We start from the raw sequence: 13,235 nt of genomic DNA on the forward strand, positions 1-13,235 counted from the left end.
ACTCTGATATTTAACAAGTCATGAGATCTGATTTAGACCTTAGGAGCAACTGAGACAAATCTCTTCATTTTCCACTGAATGAAACTGAAGCATCCATAGATTAAATGACAGTCCCAGGACTACACAGCTAGTAAGAGTCTGAGGAAGGATTTGAACCTATCACACCTGAGGCTCTTTCCACTATACTCCACTATCTATCATGTGACAAGCACTAACTTGAATTTGCCTTAATAAATTAATATGCTATATTCACATCATGAATTGCAAAGTTGATTTGAGAGTACATTTCATGCTGTTTATCACAGTTGGTGCTGCTTGCCCCTGGTAGTAGTTGTTCTAGTGACAAGCTGCTAGATACAACTATGGCAACAGCAAAGGTATTGATATTGATGTACTCTTAGAATAACTAAACCCATTGGACTATATTCATATTGACTTTCTCACCATAACTGAAATATAAAGACATTTTTAAAAAATAGTTTATAGACTGAGAGTTGGAAGGTAATTCAAAGATGGTCTAATATAAAAAGTTATTTTCCTAAATGAAAAAACTGAATCTGAGCAATTAAAGCACTCAACAAGCATTCATTAAATGTCACTCCATGCCAGGAATTGTGCTAAGTGCCAGGGAAACCAAGAAAGGTAGAAGCAGTCTCTGCCCTACAAGAGCTCCCATACTTCCTGGGACATCAACATGGAAAAACAAGACATGTACAAGAGATGTGCAAAGCAGATGAAAGGTAATAAGAGAAGGGAAGCCACTAGCATCTGGGAGAAGCAAAAAAGGCCTGCTGTAGAAAATGGGAATTAAGCTGTGTCTTGAAGAGAAACCAGGGAAATCAGGGGGAAGGAGATACCACATTTAAGGGATGGGAGGCAGTCAGTGCAAAAGCCCTCAGATGGGAAATACTGTGTTCTGTTTGAGGAACTGCAAGTAGACTGAAGGAAAAATACACAGTGAATACACAGAGAATAAAAATATAAGAATTCAGAATCCAACCATTCTAGAGAGAAATTTGGAACTATACCCAAAGGGTTATCACACTGTGCATACCCTTTGATCCAGCAGTGCTGCTGTTGGGCTTATATCCTGGAGACATTTTAAAGGAGGGAAAGGGACCCACGTGTACAAAAATGTTTGTAACAGCCCTTTTATAGTGGCAAGAAACTGGAAAGTGAGTGGATGCCCATCAGTTGGGGAATGGCTGAATAAATTGTGGTATATGAATGTTATGGAATATCATTGTTCTGTAAGAAACGACCAGCAGAATGATTTCAAAGAAGCGTGGAGAAACTTACATGAACTGATGCTGAGTGAAATGAGTAGAACCAGGAGATCATTGTACACAGCAACAAGATTATACAATGATCAGTTCTGATGGACAAGGCTCTTTTTCAACAATGAGATGATTCAGGACAATTCTAGTAGATGTGAGAGAAAGACTGTGGGAACTGAGTGTGGTTCACAACATAGCATTTTCACTCTTTTTGTTGTGGTTTACTTGAATTTTATTTTCTTTCTCAATTTTTTTTACTTTTTGATCTGAATTTTCTTGTGTACCAAGATAATTACATAAATATGTATATTATATTGGATTTAACATATATTTTATCATGTTTAACATATATTGAATTACATGTGTATGTTTTAAAAATAAAAAAAACTTCAATTAAAAAATAAGAGTTCAAAAATAGGAAGGAGCATGGCCATAAAGAACTTAAAATGCTAAACAGAAAAATTTATGTTTTATCTTTCAATAGGGAGCCACTGGAGCTCACTGAGAATGGGGGCGGCATAGAAAAACTTATACTTCAGAAAAATTGATTGAAATGAGGAAAGAATTAAAGCAGAGAGGCCTGTTCTAATATTCTAAATTAGAGCTGATAAAGCCCTAAACTTGAGTTGTAGTTGTGTGAGTACAGAGAAGGAATACAAGGAAAATAAAAGTACAAAAAGCGACATTGACAATGGACTAGCTATAAGGATGAGTGTAAGTGAGAAGTTTAAGATAACATAAACATAGCGACTGAGAGAATGGTTTTGCTTTTGGTAGTGATTTTAAAAAGTTTAGAAGAAGAGAAGTTTTCTGTGGAAAACTAATAAGTTCCATTTAAAATATATTGAATTTCTGATTTTTACAACTTAGTAGTAGTTTATGGAATGGATAGAATGATGGACCTGGAGTCCAGAAAACTTGAATTCATAACCAGCCTCTTACTCTCTGTATGACCCTGAATGATACAACCTCTGGCTGCTTGTGTTTCTTCACTTATAAAATGGAGATAATAATAATTTCCAAGGATTTACAAATGTAAATCATTTTATAAACCTAAAGTACTTTATAAAAGCTCACAATTATTATTAGTTATTGAATGAAAGAGGTGGGATTCAAACCTAGATTTTCTGGATACCACTTGCATTTACATGGAAAGATAGCTTTCATGCTCTCCTTGGGAGAAATTCAATATAGAAACTGTCAGAGTGTGTTTCATCATGTGGCCCAAAGCAATAAGAAATATCCCTTCTTCTGTCATCTTATGTTTATAAGAAGTAGGAGTAAGCAGAATACCATGATGAAAAAATTCCATCACTAAAGATGAATAATCAGAAAAAAACTATTTGAAGAATTTTATAAATGGCTCCAAGATGTTTGTATTCTACCCTAGTCTAATCACATGGGAAGTATTATGTTCACATACTATGGAAAACTTGACCTGTTGAAACAAACTGTCATCTCTGAAAAATGGAAATAGACAAAAGCAAAGACAATGAATCTGCTACCAAGTCTTGAAAAAGTTTAAATGATAGAAAAGTAATTAGATCAAGGACATAAACAAAAGTTCAAAGACTATCACAATTATCAAACATTAAATTTCCTTGCAGTCAAGAGATAAAGCCATACAAGGATGGCACTGGTTTTATATGCAAGTCCTTTTATAAAATGCCATCAGGAAAAATGGCAGAGCAAAAGGAACTCAGAGCAGCAAAAAACAGTTGAGGCAAAAGAAACCTTGAATTTGGTTGATGTGAAGTTCATCTAGAACATTTGTAGATAAAACTGAAGGACAATAAATAAGGAGAAAAAGAAACAGCTCTGTAAGTACTTTCTGTAATCATTAGTTTCCATCAGTGATCGTGGGATAAAGTTCATTCTATTTTCAACCAACAAAGAAGTGATAATTACACTTAAGATGAAGTTAGTAAAAACACCTCAACCTGAGAAAATATATGTAGAAGAAATAGATGCTGAAGCTGAAACAATTTCAAAGACAATCAGGATTAATTTTAAAGAAATATCAAAGAAGGGAAATATCTAAAAGAATGAAAAAAAATCACAGATTGTTCATTTACCAAGAAGATATCAATAATAACTATAGATTCAAATACCTACTTATTAATCTCTCAAATGTGTGTTCAAATTATTAATACATACATATACATGGTATATTGTATGTTGGGGGGCATCTTTGATGAAAACATAAGAAGGCCTCCTGTGGACTATTTTCTATAGGACAAATTTTTATAATAAAGCACTGACTAATAGTTGTAGAAAACACTACAGATACTGGGGCTACTTTATTAATTTTTAAATATCATTTTCAGCTTTGAACATTACTCTCAAACAAGATATTTTTCATTCAAATATAAAAGCATATCCTTTATTGTTAATTGTCTTATATATTTGTATTCTTCCTATAAAATTAATTATAAGTCTCTCTAGGGCAGGAAATAGCTTGTACCATTTTGTAGACCCAATCTATCACATAGTGCCCTGAATTACATTTGTACTAAATGGACCTGAAAATGATGATGATGGTGATGATGATGATAATGATGTGTAAAAAGAATAGCAAGACTCAAAGACTTAGAATCCAGTCTGTCATTTACTACCAATGTAACCTTTGGCATGTTTCCCTTATTTCTCTGAGTCTATGTTCTCTCTTTTATATGAATCACAAAACTTACCTAACTCATAAAATTGTCAATAAAATCAAATGGAACCATATATGTTATAGCAGTTAGTAAATATGCAACACTTACAAATTAGTGAATTTCTTTAGCATTAGACTAGGTCAGATCGGAAATAATCCAATTCAATTATCAATGGAAATTTTCTCCCTCAGCTACACAATTCACACAGTTGAGAAGACAATTTTGTGTCTGCAAAAGAAAGAAAAAACCTGGACTGGGGCAAAACCAGAGGCTAAGAGAACCTGTAGCAGAGAGTAATGAAGAGGATAAAGAGAAGAAGATGCTGAAAAATAAAATTCTGAGTTATGAATCATCTAGTGAGATTTTGCATAAAGTCCCAGACATTAGTTCTCAAGTGTTATAACATTGCCCTTAAATGGCTAATTCTTGAAATTTGTATTTGAAGTCACAATATAATCTTGATTCAATGACACACTTAAAGAACTGGAAAATTTATAAAACATTTTCCTCATGGCATTCCTGTGAGGTAGTTAGCACAATTGTTTTTGTATCCATTTTACATATGAGGAAACCGATGGCTAATCAGGCCATTGGAAGTGTCAAACCTACTAGGTGTCAGAGGGAGAGTTTGTTTTCTAATCCCAAATCCAGTACTCTTATTATCCCTGAGATCCTAAAACATAAACTGAAAGACAATTCAAAGAGTCCTAACCTAAACATCTTTTTTAAAAAATGCCAGGTGTGCACATTAGAAACAGGGTTTCATACTGGAACCTCAGAAAAAAAGAAAATAATAGAATGATATCTGACATATGGGTTAGTGGCCAAATGGTAAGGAATCATTAGCTCTGCCACAATGCCAGAAAGGCCTTCTGCTCACATTAATGTTTAACAAGCAACCTAACCCTTTCATCTTAATGCTTATTTAAAGTCTTGAATAATTTTACTAATTCAAAGTCAGAAAAATGATGAGCTCTACCAGAGATGACGTTTGCAGTGATATTTACCTTTGGAGACCCATCTGAAATTAAAATGTGGTTACTAGACACCCAATATTTCCAATTGTCTTTGTAGCCATAATTACTCCAGTGAATTATTGGTGCTCCTTTGCCGATTATTAATAATTAACCACAGAGCTATAACGTATCAGTCCTGTTAGGGACTTTGAAAATTATCTAGTCCAGTCTTCTCATTTTATAAATGAGGGAAAAGAGGCTGAGAAAGGTTAAGTGACACAGACTGCTAGTAAATGACCGAGCTACAATTAGAACCCAAATCTTTAACTCCAAATCTAATGTTCTTTTCTACTGCATCATTTTGCTTTCAAATTGAATAATAATGGGGATGCTTTCACTTTGAAGCAAAAGTTTGACATATCTACTGGCTACAACAATGCCTCATCCAACACATTCACAGTGTCTGGAAATTTTCCTAAATGGATCTCATCAGCACATATAATGTATATGTAAAGAACAATAAGAAGGCAGGGATCCATCTTTCAGCCACATGACAAGGAAAGGACAATGGTCGTGTACACTTGTATACAACCTTGCTATTTTCAATAGTATTCTTATATTAAAAATGGTGCTTTTTTACTTGGCAGCTCTCTAGTAGCTCTAGGTAGAAACTATTTCGTCCTAATTCATATTTGTTTGATGTTACAAAATTTCCAGAGCCCTGGGGAATGGAACTCAGCTATGATTGCATCCATCAGCTTTTCTTTTGGCAACTTCTTTTTCTCATTATGCTTAACTCTTCCAATCATTAAGTCCTAGTCCACTGCACTTATAATCAATGTTTTGGTGTTTGGGTTTTTTGGGCACTTCCCTATTTTTTCATAAGTCAGCTTGAGTTAGATCAGAACAAATAAAATCCTTAGAGGAGCAAAAGACAATCTGATTTTTATCAAAATGACCCCAAAATTCTTAAGCACTTTGCTCTCATATTGTTTCTTTTCTCCCAGATTTCTATCTCTCTCTCTCTCTCTCTCTCTCTCTCTCTCTCTCTCTCTCTCTCTCTCACACACACACACACACACACACACACACACACACACACACAAACTGTTCTCCCCAAGATGCATGGATTCCTTCTCTCTAGAAAAAAAAATAAAAATTTGACCTATTATGATCATCCAGTTACAATTTTTGGTTGGGTATGGCCTAGAAAATGTGACTTCCAATGTTCTTTCCATACTACTTGAAACTTTGTGATTCTGGTTTTGATATTTTTATTTTGTTCTTTTTTATTAATTTTTCATTTGTCACTAGTGGTCTGTACTCACTGCTTCCATTTCTCCCCTTATCCTTTCTTCCTTTGCTCCTTAGAACACAACTATTTCTCTTATACTCAACTGAAATTTTCCTCTTAAAAGCCATTAGTGCTCTTTTTATCACTGAATTCAAATCCAAAGTCAAATCTAAAGGATTTTCCCCTAAGGACTTGTCTGTAGCATTTTATAGTGTTGAACACCCCCTCCTTCTTAAAACTACCCTACTATGATTTTGAGATCATAACTCCTAACCCTTTTGCTTCACACAGGGCTTTTGATCCTCAAAAGCACCCGATTACTACTTCTTTCAAGATTTTAAGGTCTGAGAAAATGGGTTTCTATTGCAATAGCTCAAGTTCCAATTAATGTACTTCTCAATTTTCCAGTCAATATTCTCATCTTGCTTTTAGCAAAGGTATTTTCCAAGGTAGTAATTAGAGTAAGAACATCTAGGAAAACAGACAAACAAAAAACATTCCCCCCAAAAGTGAAGTGCATTCTCCCATTACAACATTTCTGAGAATAAGATCGAATTTACAATAAAATGGCAGTGAGGCACATATCTATTGCTGAAAGTCATTTTTTCCTTTCATAGTCTCCATGGAGTATTGCCCTCTGTGGGGTTCTGAGAATCAGCGTATTTATAAAGGTCCATATCTCAATCACATGGGCACAATCCTGAAGCTTCCATCATTTTTTGGTAACTGTCCTTTCACATTCATCTGCACATCCATTTCACATTCCCCTCAATCTTGGATTATCACTAGTGTAGATGGTATTACTGATTTTAAACTTTGGTGAGAAAATCCCTGATTTTAGAAGCTCTCTTAAATTCAAATGAGCTCCCAAGAGAGAAGAAGAAGGAGAAACTCTTGAAATTGGCTGAAATAATAAGGCAAATCTCTGGCCCATTGCATGAAGTAGGGAGCCATTTTCAAAAGTATAAAATAGAGGCATTCTAGCAGCAGATTCAGTCATAACAGAGGAATAGCTTTCAGCCAAGGTCATGAAAGAGAAAAAAGGAAGAGAGAGAGGAAGTCTCTTTCCTTCAGGTAATTTCCAGCCTCATGGAACATATATTCTGAGTGACTTGCATTCTATTGCACAACTTGAATGACCTAAGTTGAAATAATTTATGTTAAAAATCTCAAAAATTATCTTAGAAGTTCTCTCAAGGTTATACTGAACTTGAATATCCTTCTTGACATACAGAAGGATATAATCCAGTGCCAACCATGGTACTTGACATGTAGTAAGAACTTAATAAATGATTGATTGATTGATGTGTTCTCACAAGCAAAGAGGGAATGATAACTTTTCTTTGACCCATTTGTAGATGCAGGACTTATGTTGACTTTACATTGGTTGTATCATAGTTTTATATTAGCCTTTTGCCTTGTCATCCTAGAATAGTCCTAATCTGGTATCTAATGCCATTCAATTTCCTTTAAGATTTCAAGAAGTGAACAGAAAACCAATTTTTGAATCAGAAGATTCAGATGTGAATCTTGAATTTACCACTTGCTACCTGTAAGATCTTGGACAAGTCAATTAGCCTATAACCTTTTTCCTGATCCAAACAATAAAGAGCTGGATCAGATTGCATTTGAATCCTTCAAACTCTAAATTTATGATTCTGTGACCCTGAAATTCCTGTTTACATACATATTTTCTTCAAAGAATCTCTGTCATTTGTGGAAATCATATAATCAAAGCTTGAAAGAGGCTTCAGAGGTCAATTAGTTTTAGGATCATAGACTATGAGAAGGAAAAGACTATAGTGAAAATGTTTAAAATTCTCTTCTTTTTTGTAGCTAAGGAAACAGCTCCAGAAAAGTTAAGTGATTTGCTCAGCATTACCTAGGTAGTAAATCACACAGCTGAAATTTGAATTCAGGTCTTCTGAGTTAGTTTTCATTCTCTTGTTCTATGTTGCTTCTCTTAGCAGCATGCAGCACGTGCTTGGAGATATTCTCATTGTCTTCCTCTAAGTAATTGACTATACTCATACTTTGGAGTTGAAAAAAAATCTTCTCAAAAAAATTTTTTTAATTACTTAATTTAAAAAAGTCTTTTCTTTGTTGTGGAGAGCACATGGGTCAGCTGGCAGAAGAATCATACTTGTTCCTCCATTTCCCATAATGCAGCAGCATATGGCCAAAAAGCTCTCCTGATATCTATTAGCAAGTGGATTCCATGGTTCTACTCCTTTAAGTTTTGTGTTTTTCTTCTATTTTCTCCTTTTTGCATAGCAGGACTCTGTTCTGTAAGGAGTTTGCTTCCTTCCCATTTCAAGCAGTTTATGCTTAGGCTACAACCATGTACTCAATGTGACATTTAATTTCTGCACCAAGCTTCACAGTCCCTGCCAGCTGCTGGATGCCAGTTCTGACTGCCTTCTTCCAATAGGCGGGAATCTTAACTGGCTGTGCCCAAACTTGGTGTGAGCAGGAGAAACTGCACAAGGTTTGTTTACCCACAGAATTTGCCAGCCAGTAAAACACTTTTGAACAACCTCATGAACACTGGGAAATATATCAACACATCTCTTTTCTCAGCACTAAATGAGGAAAAGAGAAAGTCTACCTTTAACTAGCAAGAGAATTGGAAGACTGAGTGAAGAAAAACTAGCCAAGTAATGTAGTCTTTTCCCCAGCTTTCTTTTAGGTTCCAGGTACCTAAAAACTGGCCCCAAAACAAGTGGTCTCAAAACCAAGATGGACTCAGACGAGCAGGAGGGACAGTAACCATCTTTGGCAGAAACTGAAACCCAAAGCCAAATTGCATTCACATTGCACTCCTGTGCTAGCCTAGGTCTATCATTAAAACTTGGAAACTATTGAATGGCAGTATTTCAGAGGTCTCAGTGCTCATTTTTCAATCCCACTAGATACAAAGTTAAAGAATTGTAGAATTGAAAGAAATCTTAAAGGTCACTGAGTCAACCATCTAACTAGAGTAGGAAGCCTCCTAAAGCCCACCTAACAGGTGCTCCTCCATTTTCTGAAGGGATGTGTCCAGAGACAAGATGCTCACCAGGTATCCATTCTTTGTTGTATAATTCTAGGTAGCTCATATTCATTTTTTTCATGTAAGAAATATTCACGAAGGATCTATTAAATAAAAGATACTCTGCTAGACACCCAAGGAAATGCAAAGAGAGATAAAACATATTCCCTGTTCTCAAAGAGTTTGCAATCTAACAAGGAGAGGGGGGAAATCATGCATACAAATACCTATTATAGGTTATAAATGCATGAGAAGTACTAATTAAATGTCATGAGAATTTATGGGGGATAATAACACTCCTGGAGGACTGGTAGATGGATGGGAAATCAAAAAAGATTTCATGGAGTAGGGACCATTTGAGATGGAGCATAAAAGTATAGATAGACTTTCATAAGGAAAAAATAGTGAGTAGAGAAGAATGTGGAAGGGCAACCAAGGCATAATAGCAATATTAATAACAACAATACACATACAACACTTAATACATGTCAGGCACTGTGCTAAACATGTACTAATTATGATCTCCTATGATTCTCACAACTCTGAGAGGCAAGTGCTATTGTTATCCCCATTTTACAACTAAAAAAAGTGAAGTGGATATAGGTTGAATAGCATCAAACAGCTAGTTAATATCTGAGGCCATATTGAACTTCAGGTCTTCCTGATTCCAGGGTTTTATCCACTGCAATACCTAGCTGTCCAACAAGTATTAATGGATGAATAGCATTTGTTAAATGCCTACCAAGTGCCAAGCACTGTGTACTAATCACAGAGACTAAAAACACCAAAGTAGGACTCCCAAGGAGCTTAGGTTTTGATAGGAAGAGAACAACATATGTAAAAGAATTATAGTCAAGGAAGGTATTTTGTTTGGGGACTTTACAGAAACTGGAGTCAAATGGAAATCAATTGATTGTCTTTTCCAAAAGCAATAATTCTATTTATTTTATTGCTATTTTCAGAGTAACATGTAGGAATTGCGTATGTCAGGGAAAGCAGGGATTGGGAGAGGGTAGTATATGAAAGAAGTCCCATAAATGTACATCAAATATATTTTTCTTGGCTAAACGAATTGTTCTGTGTTTCTAATAAATAACTTTTGGCCCACTTCTGTTTATGGAATCATTAGCCACTTTTAATAGGCACAAATGATTCATTTAAAAATCAGATCTGATTCCAAAGAGATAGCTAATAGTCCAAATGCCAGTGAAACAAATATTGTACAATTTTCAATTTCCCTTAGAGAATTACAGTTGCAGAGAAAGCCTTCTATTTCTGACCTAATTCTAAATGCAATTAGAAGTGAAGTCTGTTTACGATGATAGGCAGATAAACTCATATATTCCTCTATGATCCGATGCCATGCTTCTAGTCGTACACTCCAGCCATCTTCTCATCATCAGTTATGTGGCCATCGTCTGCCTCAGATTATTGTAATGGAACAAGAACTGAATTAGAGATGAGGAATGGTTCTAGTCTTGCTATTGACTTATTGTGGTACAATGAGTAGGTTATTTAATCTTTATGAGGCTCAGCTTTTCTGTCTGTAAAATGGAAATTAAATAATACCTTTTTTTTTACTAATCACAAATGATGCTTTTAGTTCTTGCTCTACTATTGAACTTTCTATGACCTTGAACTAGACATTTTATCTCTCTGTCCCATTTTTCCCAACTATACAATACCCTCTTTATTTCTTTACAGAGTTATAAGGACAAAATGAGATAAGGCCCATGAAAGTGCTTTTAAAAATAAAAAGAGGTCTTCAGATATGTTATAACAGTAATGATTAGAATGATGCATCTGTATATACATGTATGTGTGTATATGTGTGTGTGTAAATTTAAAGCAACAGACAGAAAATTTATGGTCAAATATAATTTTTGAGGAGATAGTTCATTTGATTTAATCCTCAGTTTTGGCCACATTTGGGTGGTATGTTTGATCAGAAAACTACACATAAATAGACAAAGAACTAACTTCCCTCTTTCTTGTAGGTCCCCAACTCAGTGAGAATTAGTCTTTCAGGTTGTGTGTGTGTGTGTGTGTGTGTGTGTTTTATTTTTTTAACAAGTCCACCTCCAGCCCAGATGGTGTAAGGAAGCTGATGGTAGAAACAAAAAATAATGGTAAGAAACAGTACTAAACTTTCCCCAAAACTTTCACAAGGGGTCTCTCTCTAATTGTATGCAATGCAAAGGAAGAGATGGATGATTAGAGGACAGCTTGATGGTTAAACAAACTAAGGATTAGATGAGAACTTGGAGCTTCAGAGGACTCTCCAAGGAAGGGGAATATTACTTTAAGCAGTATGTAATGAGCTATTTTGCTAGAGCCACGTACCAACGATTCCCCAACCATGTCCCACAGTGGTCATGTGTGGCAAGGGCAGGATACCAGACAAGTGATGAATGAAAGGCATTTATTGAATGTTTACCATGGGCCAAACACTTTGCTAAGCATTTAGGATACAAATTCAAATCCAAAATGTGGTGGTACCTATCCTAGAAAAGCTTACATTGTGATGGTGGGAAACCATACATAGGAGACTGCGAGCCAGGAAAGGATGCTTTTAATCAGGAAATCACAAAATTGGTAAGTGGAACATTGTGATATCACATTGCCTAGTCTAGAAGCTATAGATCTGAACTCAGATCTTCCTTATTCTAAGTCCAGTACTGTGATGGGCCAGAGCTCTGAAACAAGGATTCTTACAAGGTGTTAAGTCAATATAATTGATGATACAATGGTTATCTAGTGTAGCTTGGTGATTAATAGTTCTCTAGTTCAGCATGATTGATTTAATCTTACAATTCCCTAGTGATATAATGATTGGTTTATACTCAGTGTAAAGCATATAAGTCAGGTGGGATTCAGAGCCAGGAAGGACAAGCAGACTGGAGGCCAGTGTAGAGAAGGAGAGAGAGATTCAATTCCATCTTCGGTCAGGCTCCTGGTGGCTGGCCTGGCCTCCTGCACTTCCCCCACTGAGACCAAGGCCAGACTGAAAGGCTCTTCTCCTTCACTTCTCTACTGAAACCAAGACTTCGGAAGGCCTCTAAGAAAACTAGCCCTAGCCCCAGGAAAGGAGACAAGATTGTGAAGGAGGCAATAAAGAATTTGGACTTTAACACCTGGCTACTCTTGTGGTGAAATTAAAACTATTGAAATGAAGGCTGCCCAGAGACCTCCAGGAAAATCAAACAAAGGACATTACACAGCACTCTATTTAATTTTTTAAAAAATATTACTTTTTATTTTCAAAATACATGCAGATAACTTGCAACATTCACCCCTGTGTTTGGAACACCTTGTGTTCCAAATTTTTCTCCCTCTCTTCCCTTACCCCCTCCCCTACATAGCAAGTAATCCAATATGTTAAACATACAATTTTTTTTTTTTGGCTGAGGCAATTGGGGTTAAGTGACTTGCCCAGGGTCACACAGCTAGGAAGTGTCTGAAACCAGATTTGAACTCAGATCCTCATGACTTTAGGGCTGGTCCACTGAGCCATCTATCTGCCCCTACAATTCATATATATATATATATATATATATATATATATATATATATATATATATATATGTGTGTGTGTGTGTGTGTGTGTGTGTATATATATATATATATATGTATATATGTATGTGTGTATATATATCCACATTTATCATGCTGCACAAGAAAAATCCCATTAAAAAGGAAAAAAATGAAAAGAAAAAAACAAAAATCAAGTAAACAACAACAATAAAAAGATGAAAAAATATGTTGTGATCCACATTAAGTTCCTACAGTCTGCTCTCTGGGTGCAGATGGCTCTCTCCACCACAAGTCTATTGGAACTGGCCTGAATCACCTTATTGTTGAAAAGAGCCAAGTCTATCAGAGTTGATCATCACATAATCTTGTTGCTGTATGTAAGGTTCTCCTGGTTCTATTCACTTCACTCAGCATCAGATCATGTAAGTCTCTCCAGGCCTTTCTGAAATCATCCTGCTGATCGTTCTTTAAAGAAGAATAATATTC

The sequence above is a fragment of the Sarcophilus harrisii genome, chromosome 5, assembly GCF_902635505.1.
Source record: "Sarcophilus harrisii chromosome 5, mSarHar1.11, whole genome shotgun sequence".
Classification (NCBI taxonomy): domain Eukaryota; kingdom Metazoa; phylum Chordata; class Mammalia; order Dasyuromorphia; family Dasyuridae; genus Sarcophilus; species Sarcophilus harrisii.